Here is a 14,286-nt window from a genome sequence, read left to right on the forward strand (position 1 = left end):
TAGGTCTCTTAAGAGAGGGACTAGACATAGGGGGCACCCGGATTTGAACCGGGGACCTCTTGCTATGCAGTCAAATGCTCTCCCACTGATCGTAAAAGTAATATCTATTAAATGAACTGAAATGTATGGATTGTGCGGTGTGAAACCAAATCTTAACCAAAGTACCTAAATATATACTGGTAGGCAAAACTCTCTGCTAAACACAAAGCAGCCTTAAGAGAGGAAATGGACATATTGGTCATGCGGATTTGAACCGGGGACCTCTTAATCTGTAGTCAAACTCCCTACCACTGAGCTATGCCCCCTTCAATACAACCTCACTTAAAATATATGGATCCTACATTGATCTTAGTCAGATAAAAAATAGCCCTTAAGCAAGGGATTGGACAAAAGGGGCACCCGGATCTGAACTATACTCCCTTGAAGGTAATATCTATTAAAATGGACTAAAATGCATGGATTCTACTATGTGAAAGCAAATCTTAACCAAAGTACCCTAAAAGGTAGCCAATACCCATTGCTGAATATAGCACCCTTAAGAGATGGACTGGACATAAGGGGAACCCTATGAACTGAAATGCATGGATTCTACTTTGTGAAAGCAAATCTTAGCCAAAGCAACCTATACCCATTCCTGAACATAGCACCTTTTTATGAGAAGCACTGGGCATAGGGGGCACCCAGATTTGAAGCGAGGACCTCTTGATCTGCAGTCAAATGCTCTACCACTGAGCTATAACCCCTGGAACATAGTAAGTACTAAAATGAACTGAAATGCATGGATCCTACTTTGTAAAACCAAATCTTAGCCTAAGTACCCGTTGCTGAACTTAGCACCCTTAAGAGAAGAACTGGACATAGGGGGCACCCAGATTTGAACTGGGGACCTCTTGATCTGCAGTCAAATGCTCTACCACTGAGCTATACCCCCTTCAATGCAACCCACCTTAAGCAAGGGACTTGACAAAAGGGGCACCTGGATCTGAACTAAACTCCTTTAAAGGTAATATCTATTAAAATGGAGTGAAATGCATGGATTCTACTTTGTAAAACCAAATCTTAGCTAAAGAACCCATTGCTGAACAGAGCATCCTTCAGAGAGGCAATAGACATACGGGGCACCCGGATTTTAAGGTTTAATGTGGTGATGTAGCTCAGTGGTAGAGCGCATGCTTTGCGTGTATGAGGTCCTGGGTTCAATCTCCAGTATCTCCATTGCTGCTGTTTCATGCATTGAAGTTAAACATGAAGCACACATCTATAGAATTTGCAAAAACAGTGCATTTGTACAAGGCATTTGCTGAATAAAGAACCTTGATAGATCTGGTTTGTAGCCTTCTTAATGGCATGCTATAGCTTTCTTCTTAAGTCCTTTTGAGAGTCAAGTCTGCTGTGAGTTCTCAAACTATATGTCCCCACTCTACATGGCACAATGTCCAAGTGGCTTGGCGTTGGTCTTGTAACCAGAAGAACGTGGGTTTTATCCACTTTCATGCATTTTTCTTCATGCAAGACAACAAGCAAAGAAGCTTAATTAAAGGTCTCCATACTTGTTCCTCAGGAACCTCCTTCCTCGGTGCATTGCCTGATTGCGGGTGCTATGTTGTATCTACTAAATGACAGGACATTGCTTGTTGTCTGGCATTGTGGCCAAATGGCAAGGTGTCGATCTCGTAAACCGACGATCACAGCCTTGATCCCTTTCCGTGCCTGAAGGGCTGTTGTGTCTTTCTGTTGAAAATTTCTGGCTTGCTTTAGCATGCTCTTTCAAACATATCTCTGAGACTGTAGGTTGCCCTAAAAGCATGGAAACAATGCAGCATCTTAAGGATGCTGTCTTTGGAAGTCTGCAGAGTTTTGTTGCCAGGATGACAGTGTACACATACGCGACTTATGTGAGGGGATGTAGCTCAGTGGTAGAGCGCATGCTTTGCATGTATGAGGTCCTGGGTTCAATCCCCAGCATCTCCATTTCTGCTGTTTTGCAACTTGAAAGTAAACATAAAGCCCATGTCTCTGGAAATTGCACAATAAAATCGGCATGTGTACAAGGCATTTGCTGATGAAGTAGCTTTATAAATCTAATTTCTTATAGGCTTCATAATTGCATGCTATAGATTTCTACTCAACTGCCTTTCACAGACAACTCTGCCCTGTGTTCTCAAGCCCACACTTATATTGTAGAAGTGGCGCAATTGCCAAGTTGCCTGGTGTTGGTCTTGTGAACTGAAGCTCACAGGTTTGATCTCTGTTTGTCCCTATTTGTTGATGCAAGAAAAAAGTAAAGTGGCTTAATTGCAGTTTACCATACTTGTTGCTCAAAACCTTCCTACCTCACTGCATGTTTTAATTGAGGGTGCTCTAATGTCTGTGTTACCTTCTGGTTTTCTGCTTTTTAGTTGGACCTCTGTCCAATTCAACATCTGTCTGTTCTTCTTTGCTTTGGTATGCTCTTTCCAATGTATTTGTGACATTGTCGGTTGTTCTAAAAGCATGGGAAAATGCAACAGCTTAACATTAGTCTTTTGCAAGTCTGTACATTTGTCTTGCAATGATAACAGTACACCAATGGCATTGGTTCTTGTCGGGGTGTAGCTCAGTGGTAGATCGCGTGCTTTGTATGCATGAAGTCGTGGGTTCAATCCCCAGTATCTGCTTTGCTGCCGTTTTGCACCTTGAAATAAAACATGAAGCACACATCTATAGAATTTGCAAAAAAGGTGCATTTGTACAAGGCATTTGCTGATGAAGAACCTTGATAGATCTGGTTTGTAGCCTTCATAATAGCATGCTATAGATTTCTTAAGTCCTTTTGAGAGTCAACTCTGCTGTGAGTTCTCAAACTATATGTCCCCAGTCTACGTGGCACAATGTCCAAGTGGCTTGGCATTGGTCTTGTGAACAGAAGAATGTGGGTTTGATCCACGTTCATGCAGTTTTGTTCATGCAAGACAACAAGCAAAGAAGCTTAATTAAAGCTTTCCATACTTGTTCCTCAAAAACCTCCTTGCTCAGTGCATTGATTGATTGCGGGTGCTATGTTGTATCTACTAAGTGACAGGACATTGCTTGCTGTCTGGCATGGTGGCCAAGTGGTAAGGCGTCGGTCTCGTAAACCGAAGATCACGGGTTCGACCCCCGTCCGTGCCTGAAGGGGTGTTGTGTCTTTCTGTTGAAAATGTTTGGCTTGCTTTAGCATGCTCTTTCAAACATATCTCTGAGACTGTAGGTTGTCCTAAAAGCATGGAAACAATGCAGCAGTTTAAGGATGCTGCTTTTGCAAGTCTCCAGAGTTTTGTTATCAGGATGACACCATACAAAGCGATTAACTTTGTGAGGGGATGTAGCTCAGTGGTAGAGCGCATGCTTCGCATGTATGAGGTCCTGGGTTCAATCCCCAGCATCTCCATTTCTGCTGTTTTGCAACTTGAAAGTAGGCATAAATTTGCACAATAAAATCGGCATTTGTACAAGGCATTTGCTGATGAAGTAGTTTGATAAATTTGATTTCTTATAGGCTTCATAATTGCATGCTATAGAGTTCTACTCAACTGCCTTTCGCAGACAACTCTGCCCTGTGCTCTCAAGTCCATAAAGCACACATCTATAGAATTTGCAAAAAAGGTGCATTTGTACAAGGCATTTTTGCTGATGAAGAACCTTGATAGATCTGGTTTGTAGCCTTCATAAAGGCATGCTATAGATTTCTGCTGAAGTCCTTTTCAGATTCAACTCTGCTGTGAGTTCTCAAACTATATGTCCCCAGTCTACGTGGCACAATGGCCAAGTGCCCTTTGCTGAACGTAGGTCTCTTACAGTTTTTCTCCATTGGTTTGGCTCATTTCTTGAAACTGAGATGACATTCTCAAAATAACATGGACAAATTCCCAAACTAACTTGCAGTTTCTCATAACAGAATGGCATTTCTCATTGCTTTCATCACATTTCAAATGCTTTGTACATGTCTCAAGCACTTAGTACATCTTTGCAAATGGTTTTGTACAAGTAGCCTACACTTAACACAATCATCCTACATTTAGTACATTTTCCAAAAGAATGCATCTTGTTGATCTATCTTAATTGGTTAGTTCTCAGTGTAATGGTTGTTCTCTTCAAAACATGTCAGCACAATTTCATCATATAAGTCATCATCTGCAGAATAGTCTGCTCAATTCTCAAAATGAATTAAGAAATTGTAATACAATACAGAACACATATTTTGGAACATTTCATAAATTCATTACAATCAGGTGAGTAGGTAACAGGTGAAAGCAGGTTTTGACGAAAATGAGTGTCCCACATTACTGGTGACCAATCCATCAGTTTGTTGTCTATTATTTTGAATGCTGGCATTGCTCTATATACAGTGGATATAAAAAGTCTACACACCCCTGTTCAAATGCCAGGTTTTTGTGTTGTAAAAAAATAAAAAAAAAATTAAAGCAAGACAAATAATTTCATAACTTTTTTCACATTTAATGTGACCTATAACCTGTACAATGCAATTGAAAAACAAACATAAATCTTTACAGCGAAAAAATATAAAACAAAAAACTTAAAATCACCTGGTTAAATACATATAACTAATACTTTGTTGCAACATCTTTTGCATTTATTACAGCACTCAGTCTTTTTGGGTAGGAACCTATCAGCGTGACACATCTTGATGTGGCAAAATTTGCCCACTCTTCTTTGCATAACTGCTCAAAATCTGACAAAATGTGAGGGCATCTTCTGTGCCCAGCCCTCTTCAGATTACCCCACAGATGTTCAATGGGATTCAGGTCTGGATTCAGGCTGGGCCATTCCAAAGCCTTAATCTTATACCGCTGAAGCCATTCTTTTGTTGATTTAGATGTGTCCTTTGTGTCATTGTTGTGCTGAAAGATGAAGTTCCTTTTCATCTTCAGTTTTCTACCAGAGGCCGAAGGTTTTTGCCAATACTGACTGGTATTTGGAACTGTTCAAAATTCCGTCCACCCTGAATAAAGCCCCATGCTGCCACCATGCTTCACTGTAGGTATGCTGTTCTTTTGGTGACGAGCAGTGTTGCTTTTGCGCCTAATATACCTTTTGGAATTATGTCCAAAACGTTTAACCTTGGTTTCATTAAACCATAACACATTTTCCCACATGCGTTTGGTAGATATCAGATGAATTTTTGGAAAATTAAGTAGAGCTTAGATGTTTTCTGGATGTTTGTTTTGCACAGACATGTGAAGAAGTCGGCAGATTGTTGTCACATGTACTACACAGCCAGTACTTGCCAGAAATTCTTGCAGCTCCTTCAGTGCTGCTGTCGGCCTCTTGGCAGCCTCCTTGACCAATTTTCCTCTTGTCTTATCATCAATTTTTGTCAAATGTCTTGTTCTTGGTAATGTCTTGTTGTGCCATGTTTTCTCCACTTGATGATGACAGTCTTCAAAGTGTTCCATGGTATATTTAATGACCTTTGTAGCCTTCACTTGACTGATATCTATGAATAATGAGATACCTCTGATGCTCTGGCATCTCTTTGTGGACCATGGCTTGTGCTGAAAGATGTGGCTACAAAAATATCAGGACAAGCCTACTAGAACAGTTAAACTTTATTTGGAGTTGATCAGAGGCACTTTAATTGTTGACAGGTGTGTGCTGACTCCAATTTAAAGTGAGTTTGAAGGTTATTGGTTAAATTTGAACACAGCAACACCCCTAGTTATAAAAGGGTGTGCACACTTATGCAACCTCAATATCTCAGTTGTTTATTTTTACTTCACCTCCCTGAAAGATTTCTGTTTGTTTTTCAATTGCATTGTACAGGTTATAGGTCACATTATAGGTAGAAATTATTTGTCTTATTTTTTTACATCACATAAACCTACCATTTGAACAGGGGTGTGTAGACTTTTTCTATCCACTGTATACATCTTGGCCTGGTGCTAGTTCTTTGATGCTAGTCCTGTGATTATATAACAATGATATAGTCCTGTGATGATATAATGATTATATAGTCCTGTGGCGATCAGTGTAGAGGATGGCTCAGGCATTCTTCCCACAGTGCATTGCTAAAGAACATATCAGATGCAATGTTGATGAGAATTTATGGCCAAACAGACTGCAGCGGATGGATGGCCAGGAAGGTGATGGAGAGAGGGGAGTGACACAGAGTAGTCAGAATGTTACTGTATTGCATTTGTGATGCTTGACTATTTTTTTACCTACTGTAATGTATTTTGTTTTGTTTTTGCAGGTTTTTGTAATTTGTATACATAGTATATTTGATACATTTTCCTTAGTATTTTCTTTTCTTTCTACCTACAGTAATGTGTAAAGATGTACTTGTAAATAAAAATAGTTACAATTTCCTCAGCAGAAAGAGTGCAGTGTGTGTGGTGTGAACATTGTATTCCTTTAGCTAGACCTCTGCCATAAAGACAAAACATCTAAGCATTTTGACTTGCAGTACTTACACAATGCCAAAGGGACAATGCATTTTGGGGGCACTGATGATTTGTGTGAGAAAGGAAATTAGTTTTGACACGTGGGTAAACTGTTTTTGGAGCGATATGAGCAGTGATGAGGATCCATGTAGTTTTGCTGCACCGTCCAGTTTATTTTGACAGATGGACAAAATTAATGAAAATGTGCCAAAGCAATTGAGAAGGATCTATGCCATTTTTATGGTACTGACTATTTATATGGGAGAAAGACTTCATTTTGAAGCAAGAATGAACGTTTTGGGAGACATATGACATTTTGCTGGTTATCTGAAGTGTTGTGAAGAACTGTAAGTCTGTTTGGCCAATTTACCTTTTAGTTATAGGAATGTCATCTCAGTTTCAAGAAATGAGCCAAACCAATTGAGAAAAACTGTAAGAGAGGGACTAGACATAGGGGGCACCCGGATTTGAACCGGGGACCTCTTGCTATGCAGTCAAATGCTCTCCCACTGATCGTAAAAGTAATATCTATTAAATGAACTGAAATGTATGGATTGTGCGGTGTGAAACCAAATCTTAACCAAAGTACCTAAATATATACTGGTAGGCAAAACTCTCTGCTAAACACAAAGCAGCCTTAAGAGAGGAAATGGACATATTGGTCATGCGGATTTGAACCGGGGACCTCTTGATCTGTAGTCAAACTCCCTACCACTGAGCTATGCCCCCTTCAATACAACCTCCCTTAAAATATATGGATCCTACATTGATCTTAGTCAGATAAAAAATAGCCCTTAAGCAAGGGATTGGACAAAAGGGGCACCCGGATCTGAACTATACTCCCTTGAAGGTAATATCTATTAAAATGGACTAAAATGCATGGATTCTACTATGTGAAAGCAAATCTTAACCAAAGTACCCTAAAAGGTAGCCAATACCCATTGCTGAATATAGCACCCTTAAGAGATGGACTGGACATAAGGGGAACCCTATGAACTGAAATGCATGGATTCTACTTTGTGAAAGCAAATCTTAGCCAAAGCAACCTATACCCATTCCTGAACATAGCACCTTTTTATGAGAAGCACTGGGCATAGGGGGCACCCAGATTTGAAGCGAGGACCTCTTGATCTGCAGTCAAATGCTGTACCACTGAGCTATACTCCTTTCGATATACACCGGCTTAAAATGTATGGATTCTACCTTGTAACAACAAATCTTAGCCAGATTACACAAATGTAAACTGGTAGCCAACAGGCATTGCTAAAAGTACAGCCTTTAAGCAATGGACTGGATACAGGGGGCACCCGGATTTGAACCGGGGACCTCTTGATCTGCAGTCAAATGCTCTACCACTGAGCTATACCCCCTGGAACATAGTAAGTACTAAAATGAACTGAAATGCATGGATCCTACTTTGTAAAACCAAATCTTAGCCTAAGTACCCGTTGCTGAACTTAGCACCCTTAAGAGAGGGACTGGACATAGGGGGCACCCAGATTTGAACTGGGGACCTCTTGATCTGCAGTCAAATGCTCTACCACTGAGCTATACCCCCTTCAATGCAACCCACCTTAAGCAAGGGACTTGACAAAAGGGGCACCTGGATCTGAACTAAACTCCTTTAAAGGTAATATCTATTAAAATGGAGTGAAATGCATGGATTCTACTTTGTAAAACCAAATCTTAGCCAAAGAACCCATTGCTGAACAGAGCATCCTTCAGAGAGGCAATAGACATACGGGGCACCCGGATTTTAAGGTTTAATGTGGTGATGTAGCTCAGTGGTAGAGCGCATGCTGGGTTCAGTCCCCAGTATCTCCATTGCTGCTGTTTCATGCATTGAAGTTAAACATGAAGCACACATCTATAGAATTTGCAAAAACGGCGCATTTGTACAAGGCATTTGCTGAATAAAGAACCTTGATAGATCTGGTTTGTAGCCTTCATAATGGCATGCTATAGATTTCTTCTTAAGTCCTTTTGAGAGTCAAGTCTGCTGTGAGTTCTCAAACTATATGTCCCCACTCTACATGGCACAATGTCCAAGTGGCTTGGCGTTGGTCTTGTAACCAGAAGAACGTGGGTTTTATCCACTTTCATGCATTTTTCTTCATGCAAGACAACAAGCAAAGAAGCTTAATTAAAGGTCTCCATACTTGTTCCTCAGGAACCTCCTTCCTCGGTGCATTGCCTGATTGCGGGTGCTATGTTGTATCTACTAAATGACAGGACATTGCTTGTTGTCTGGCATTGTGGCCAAATGGCAAGGTGTCGATCTCGTAAACCGACGATCACAGCCTTGATCCCTTTCCGTGCCTGAAGGGCTGTTGTGTCTTTCTGTTGAAAATTTCTGGCTTGCTTTAGCATGCTCTTTCAAACATATCTCTGAGACTGTAGGTTGCCCTAAAAGCATGGAAACAATGCAGCATCTTAAGGATGCTGTCTTTGGAAGTCTGCAGAGTTTTGTTGCCAGGATGACAGTGTACACATACGCGACTTTTGTGAGGGGATGTAGCTCAGTGGTAGAGCGCATGCTTTGCATGTATGAGGTCCTGGGTTCAATCCCCAGCATCTCCATTTCTGCTGTTTTGCAACTTGACAGTAAACATAAAGCCCATGTCTCTGGAAATTGCACAATAAAATCGGCATGTGTACAAGGCATTTGCTGATGAAGTAGCTTTATAAATCTCATTTCTTATAGGCTTCATAATTGCATGCTATAGATTTCTACTCAACTGCCTTTCACAGACAACTCTGCCCTGTGTTCTCAAGCCCACACTTATATTGTAGAAGTGGCGCAATTGCCAAGTTGCCTGGCGTTGGTCTTGTGAACTGAAGCTCACAGGTTTGATCTCTGTTTGTCCCTATTTGTTGATGCAAGAAAAAAGTAAAGTGGCTTAATTGCAGTTTACCATACTTGTTGCTCAAAACCTTCCTACCTCACTGCATGTTTTAATTGAGGGTGCTCTAATGTCTGTGTTACCTTCTGGTTTTCTGCTTTTTAGTTGGACCTCTGTCCAATTCAACATCTGTCTGTTCTTCTTTGCTTTGGTATGCTCTTTCCAATGTATTTGTGACATTGTCGGTTGTTCTAAAAGCATGGGAAAATGCAACAGCTTAACATTAGTCTTTTGCAAGTCTGTACATTTGTCTTGCAATGATAACAGTACACCAATGGCATTGGTTTCTTGTCGGGGTGTAGCTCAGTGGTAGATCGTGTGCTTTGCATGCATGAAGTCGTGGGTTCAATCCCCAGTATCTGCTTTGCTGCCGTTTTGCACCTTGAAATAAAACATGAAGCACACATCTATAGAATTTGCAAAAAAGGTGCATTTGTACAAGGCATTTGCTGATGAAGAACCTTGATAGATCTGGTTTGTAGCCTTCATAATAGCATGCTATAGATTTCTTCTTAAGTCCTTTTGAGAGTCAACTCTGCTGTGAGTTCTCAAACTATATGTCCCCAGTCTACGTGGCACAATGTCCAAGTGGCTTGGCATTGGTCTTGTGAACAGAAGAATGTGGGTTTGATCCACGTTCATGCAGCTTTGTTCATGCAAGACAACAAGCAAAGAAGCTTAATTAAAGCTTTCCATACTTGTTCCTCAAAAACCTCCTTGCTCAGTGCATTGATTGATTGCGGGTGCTATGTTGTATCTACTAAGTGACAGGACATTGCTTGCTGTCTGGCATGGTGGCCAAGTGGTAAGGCGTCGGTCTCGTAAACCGAAGATCACGGGGTCGTCCCCGTCCGTGCCTGAAGGGTTGTTGTGTCTTTCTGTTGAAAATGTTTGGCTTGCTTTAGCATGCTCTTTCAAACATATCTCTGAGACTGTAGGTTGTCCTAAAAGCATGGAAACAATGCAGCAGTTTAAGGATGCTGCTTTTGCAAGTCTCCAGAGTTTTGTTATCAGGATGACACCATACAAAGCGATTAACTTTGTGAGGGGATGTAGCTCAGTGGTAGAGCGCATGCTTCGCATGTATGAGGTCCTGGGTTCAATCCCCAGCATCTCCATTTCTGCTGTTTTGCAACTTGAAAGTAGGCATAAATTTGCACAATAAAATCGGCATTTGTACAAGGCATTTGCTGATGAAGTAGTTTGATAAATTTGATTTCTTATAGGCTTCATAATTGCATGCTATAGAGTTCTACTCAACTGCCTTTCGCAGACAACTCTGCCCTGTGCTCTCAAGTCCATAAAGCACACATCTATAGAATTTGCAAAAAAAGGTGCATTTGTACAAGGCATTTTTGCTGATGAAGAACCTTGATAGATCTGGTTTGTAGCCTTCATAAAGGCATGCTATAGATTTCTGCTGAAGTCCTTTTCAGATTCAACTCTGCTGTGAGTTCTCAAACTATATGTCCCCAGTCTACGTGGCACAATGGCCAAGTGCCCTTTGCTGAACGTAGGTCTCTTAAGAGAGGGACTAGACATAGGGGGCACCCGGATTTTAACCGGGGACCTCTTGCTATGCAGTCAAATGCTCTCCCACTGATCGTAAAAGTAATATCTATTAAATGAACTGAAATGTATGGATTGTGCGGTGTGAAACCAAATCTTAACCAAAGTACCTAAATATATACTGGTAGGCAAAACTCACTGCTAAACACAAAGCAGCCTTAAGAGAGGAAATGGACATATTGGTCATGCGGATTTGAACCGGGGACCTCTTGATCTGTAATCAAACTACCTACCACTGAGCTATGCCCCCTTCAATACAACCTCCCTTAAAATATATGGATCCTACATTGATCTTAGTCAGATAAAAAATAGCCCTTAAGCAAGGGATTGGACAAAAGGGGCACCCGGATCTGAACTATACTCCCTTGAAGGTAATATCTATTAAAATGGACTAAAATGCATGGATTCTACTATGTGAAAGCAAATCTTAACCAAAGTACCCTAAAAGGTAGCCAATACCCATTGCTGAATATAGCACCCTTAAGAGATGGACTGGACATAAGGGGAACCCTATGAACTGAAATGCATGGATTCTACTTTGTGAAAGCAAATCTTAGCCAAAGCAACCTATACCCATTCCTGAACATAGCACCTTTTTATGAGAAGCACTGGGCATAGGGGGCACCCAGATTTGAAGCGAGGACCTCTTGATCTGCAGTCAAATGCTGTACCACTGAGCTATACTCCTTTCGATATACACCGGCTTAAAATGTATGGATTCTACCTTGTAACAACAAATCTTAGCCAGATTACACAAATGTAAACTGGTAGCCAACAGGCATTGCTAAAAGTACAGCCTTTAAGCAAGGGACTGGATACAGGGGGCACCCGGATTTGAACCGGGGACCTCTTGATCTGCAGTCAAATGCTCTACCACTGAGCTATACCCCCTGGAACATAGTAAGTACTAAAATGAACTGAAATGCATGGATCCTACTTTGTAAAACCAAATCTTAGCCTAAGTACCCGTTGCTGAACTTAGCACCCTTAAGAGAGGGACTGGACATAGGGGGCACCCAGATTTGAACCGGGGACCTCTTGATCTGCAGTCAAATGCTCTACCACTGAGCTATAACCCCTTCAATGCAACCCACCTTAAGCAAGGGACTTGACAAAAGGGGCACCTGGATCTGAACTAAACTCCTTTAAAGGTAATATCTATTAAAATGGAGTGAAATGCATGGATTCTACTTTGTAAAACCAAATCTTAGCCAAAGAACCCATTGCTGAACAGAGCATCCTTCAGAGAGGCAATAGACATACGGGGCACCCGGATTTTAAGGTTTAATGTGGTGATGTAGCTCAGTGGTAGAGCGCATGCTTTGCGTGTATGAGGTCCTGGGTTCAATCTCCAGTATCTCCATTGCTGCTGTTTCATGCATTGAAGTTAAACATGAAGCACACATCTATAGAATTTGCAAAAACGGCGCATTTGTACAAGGCATTTGCTGAATAAAGAACCTTGATAGATCTGGTTTGTAGCCTTCATAATGGCATGCTATAGCTTTCTTCTTAAGTCCTTTTGAGAGTCAAGTCTGCTGTGAGTTCTCAAACTATATGTCCCCACTCTACATGGCACAATGTCCAAGTGGCTTGGCGTTGGTCTTGTAACCAGAAGAACGTGGGTTTTATCCACTTTCATGCATTTTTCTTCATGCAAGACAACAAGCAAAGAAGCTTAATTAAAGGTCTCCATACTTGTTCCTCAGGAACCTCCTTCCTCGGTGCATTGCCTGATTGCGGGTGCTATGTTGTATCTACTAAATGACAGGACATTGCTTGTTGTCTGGCATTGTGGCCAAATGGCAAGGTGTCGATCTCGTAAACCGACGATCACAGCCTTGATCCCTTTCCGTGCCTGAAGGGCTGTTGTGTCTTTCTGTTGAAAATTTCTGGCTTGCTTTAGCATGCTCTTTCAAACATATCTCTGAGACTGTAGGTTGCCCTAAAAGCATGGAAACAATGCAGCATCTTAAGGATGCTGTCTTTGGAAGTCTGCAGAGTTTTGTTGCCAGGATGACAGTGTACACATACGCGACTTTTGTGAGGGGATGTAGCTCAGTGGTAGAGCGCATGCTTTGCATGTATGAGGTCCTGGGTTCAATCCCCAGCATCTCCATTTCTGCTGTTTTGCAACTTGAAAGTAAACATAAAGCCCATGTCTCTGGAAATTGCACAATAAAATCGGCATGTGTACAAGGCATTTGCTGATGAAGTAGCTTTATAAATCTCATTTCTTATAGGCTTCATAATTGCATGCTATAGATTTCTACTCAACTGCCTTTCACAGACAACTCTGCCCTGTGTTCTCAAGCCCACACTTATATTGTAGAAGTGGCGCAATTGCCAAGTTGCCTGGCGTTGGTCTTGTGAACTGAAGCTCACAGGTTTGATCTCTGTTTGTCCCTATTTGTTGATGCAAGAAAAAAGTAAAGTGGCTTAATTGCAGTTTACCATACTTGTTGCTCAAAACCTTCCTACCTCACTGCATGTTTTAATTGAGGGTGCTCTAATGTCTGTGTTACCTTCTGGTTTTCTGCTTTTTAGTTGGACCTCTGTCCAATTCAACATCTGTCTGTTCTTCTTTGCTTTGGTATGCTCTTTCCAATGTATTTGTGACATTGTCGGTTGTTCTAAAAGCATGGGAAAATGCAACAGCTTAACATTAGTCTTTTGCAAGTCTGTACATTTGTCTTGCAATGATAACAGTACACCAATGGCATTGGTTCTTGTCGGGGTGTAGCTCAGTGGTAGATCGCGTGCTTTGTATGCATGAAGTCGTGGGTTCAATCCCCAGTATCTGCTTTGCTGCCGTTTTGCACCTTGAAATAAAACATGAAGCACACATCTATAGAATTTGCAAAAAAGGTGCATTTGTACAAGGCATTTGCTGATGAAGAACCTTGATAGATCTGGTTTGTAGCCTTCATAATGGCATGCTATAGCTTTCTTCTTAAGTCCTTTTGAGAGTCAAGTCTGCTGTGAGTTCTCAAACTATATGTCCCCAGTCTACGTGGCACAATGTCCAAGTGGCTTGGCATTGGTCTTGTGAACAGAAGAATGTGGGTTTGATCCACGTTCATGCAGTTTTGTTCATGCAAGACAACAAGCAAAGAAGCTTAATTAAAGCTTTCCATACTTGTTCCTCAAAAACCTCCTTGCTCAGTGCATTGATTGATTGCGGGTGCTATGTTGTATCTACTAAGTGACAGGACATTGCTTGCTGTCTGGCATGGTGGCCAAGTGGTAAGGCGTCGGTCTCGTAAACCGAAGATCACGGGTTCGACCCTCGTCCGTGCCTGCAGGGGTGTTGTGTCTTCCTGTTGAAAATGTTTGGCTTGCTTTAGCATGCTCTTTCAAACATATCTCTGAGACTGTAGGTTGTCCTAAAA

General features: G+C 41.4%; 14 non-coding genes across 14 annotated transcripts; 9 read left to right on the forward strand and 5 right to left on the reverse strand.

The window, feature by feature from the left end:
* Positions 1-859: 859 nt before the first annotated feature.
* On the reverse strand, positions 860-931 carry trnac-gca (transfer RNA cysteine (anticodon GCA)). Its single transcript has one exon. It is a non-coding gene; the product is annotated as a tRNA-Cys (tRNA).
* A 212-nt stretch (positions 932-1,143) lies between these two features.
* trnaa-ugc (transfer RNA alanine (anticodon UGC)) lies at positions 1,144-1,215 on the forward strand. The gene has a single exon. It is a non-coding gene; the product is annotated as a tRNA-Ala (tRNA).
* Positions 1,216-1,899: 684 nt separating this feature from the next.
* trnaa-ugc (transfer RNA alanine (anticodon UGC)) lies at positions 1,900-1,971 on the forward strand. Its single transcript has one exon. It is a non-coding gene; the product is annotated as a tRNA-Ala (tRNA).
* A 1,107-nt stretch (positions 1,972-3,078) lies between these two features.
* Positions 3,079-3,150, forward strand: trnat-cgu (transfer RNA threonine (anticodon CGU)). The gene has a single exon. It is a non-coding gene; the product is annotated as a tRNA-Thr (tRNA).
* A 187-nt stretch (positions 3,151-3,337) lies between these two features.
* Positions 3,338-3,409, forward strand: trnaa-cgc (transfer RNA alanine (anticodon CGC)). The gene has a single exon. It is a non-coding gene; the product is annotated as a tRNA-Ala (tRNA).
* Positions 3,410-7,720: 4,311 nt separating this feature from the next.
* Positions 7,721-7,792, reverse strand: trnac-gca (transfer RNA cysteine (anticodon GCA)). The gene has a single exon. It is a non-coding gene; the product is annotated as a tRNA-Cys (tRNA).
* Positions 7,793-7,908: 116 nt separating this feature from the next.
* On the reverse strand, positions 7,909-7,980 carry trnac-gca (transfer RNA cysteine (anticodon GCA)). The gene has a single exon. It is a non-coding gene; the product is annotated as a tRNA-Cys (tRNA).
* A 950-nt stretch (positions 7,981-8,930) lies between these two features.
* trnaa-ugc (transfer RNA alanine (anticodon UGC)) lies at positions 8,931-9,002 on the forward strand. Its single transcript has one exon. It is a non-coding gene; the product is annotated as a tRNA-Ala (tRNA).
* Positions 9,003-10,371: 1,369 nt separating this feature from the next.
* trnaa-cgc (transfer RNA alanine (anticodon CGC)) lies at positions 10,372-10,443 on the forward strand. The gene has a single exon. It is a non-coding gene; the product is annotated as a tRNA-Ala (tRNA).
* Positions 10,444-11,713: 1,270 nt separating this feature from the next.
* Positions 11,714-11,785, reverse strand: trnac-gca (transfer RNA cysteine (anticodon GCA)). Its single transcript has one exon. It is a non-coding gene; the product is annotated as a tRNA-Cys (tRNA).
* A 116-nt stretch (positions 11,786-11,901) lies between these two features.
* On the reverse strand, positions 11,902-11,973 carry trnac-gca (transfer RNA cysteine (anticodon GCA)). The gene has a single exon. It is a non-coding gene; the product is annotated as a tRNA-Cys (tRNA).
* Positions 11,974-12,185: 212 nt separating this feature from the next.
* trnaa-ugc (transfer RNA alanine (anticodon UGC)) lies at positions 12,186-12,257 on the forward strand. Its single transcript has one exon. It is a non-coding gene; the product is annotated as a tRNA-Ala (tRNA).
* Positions 12,258-12,941: 684 nt separating this feature from the next.
* Positions 12,942-13,013, forward strand: trnaa-ugc (transfer RNA alanine (anticodon UGC)). Its single transcript has one exon. It is a non-coding gene; the product is annotated as a tRNA-Ala (tRNA).
* Positions 13,014-14,123: 1,110 nt separating this feature from the next.
* On the forward strand, positions 14,124-14,195 carry trnat-cgu (transfer RNA threonine (anticodon CGU)). Its single transcript has one exon. It is a non-coding gene; the product is annotated as a tRNA-Thr (tRNA).
* The last annotated feature ends 91 nt before the right edge of the window (positions 14,196-14,286 follow it).

The sequence above is a fragment of the Astyanax mexicanus genome, chromosome 11 (genome assembly GCF_023375975.1).
Source record: "Astyanax mexicanus isolate ESR-SI-001 chromosome 11, AstMex3_surface, whole genome shotgun sequence".
Lineage (NCBI taxonomy): Eukaryota > Metazoa > Chordata > Actinopteri > Characiformes > Acestrorhamphidae > Astyanax > Astyanax mexicanus.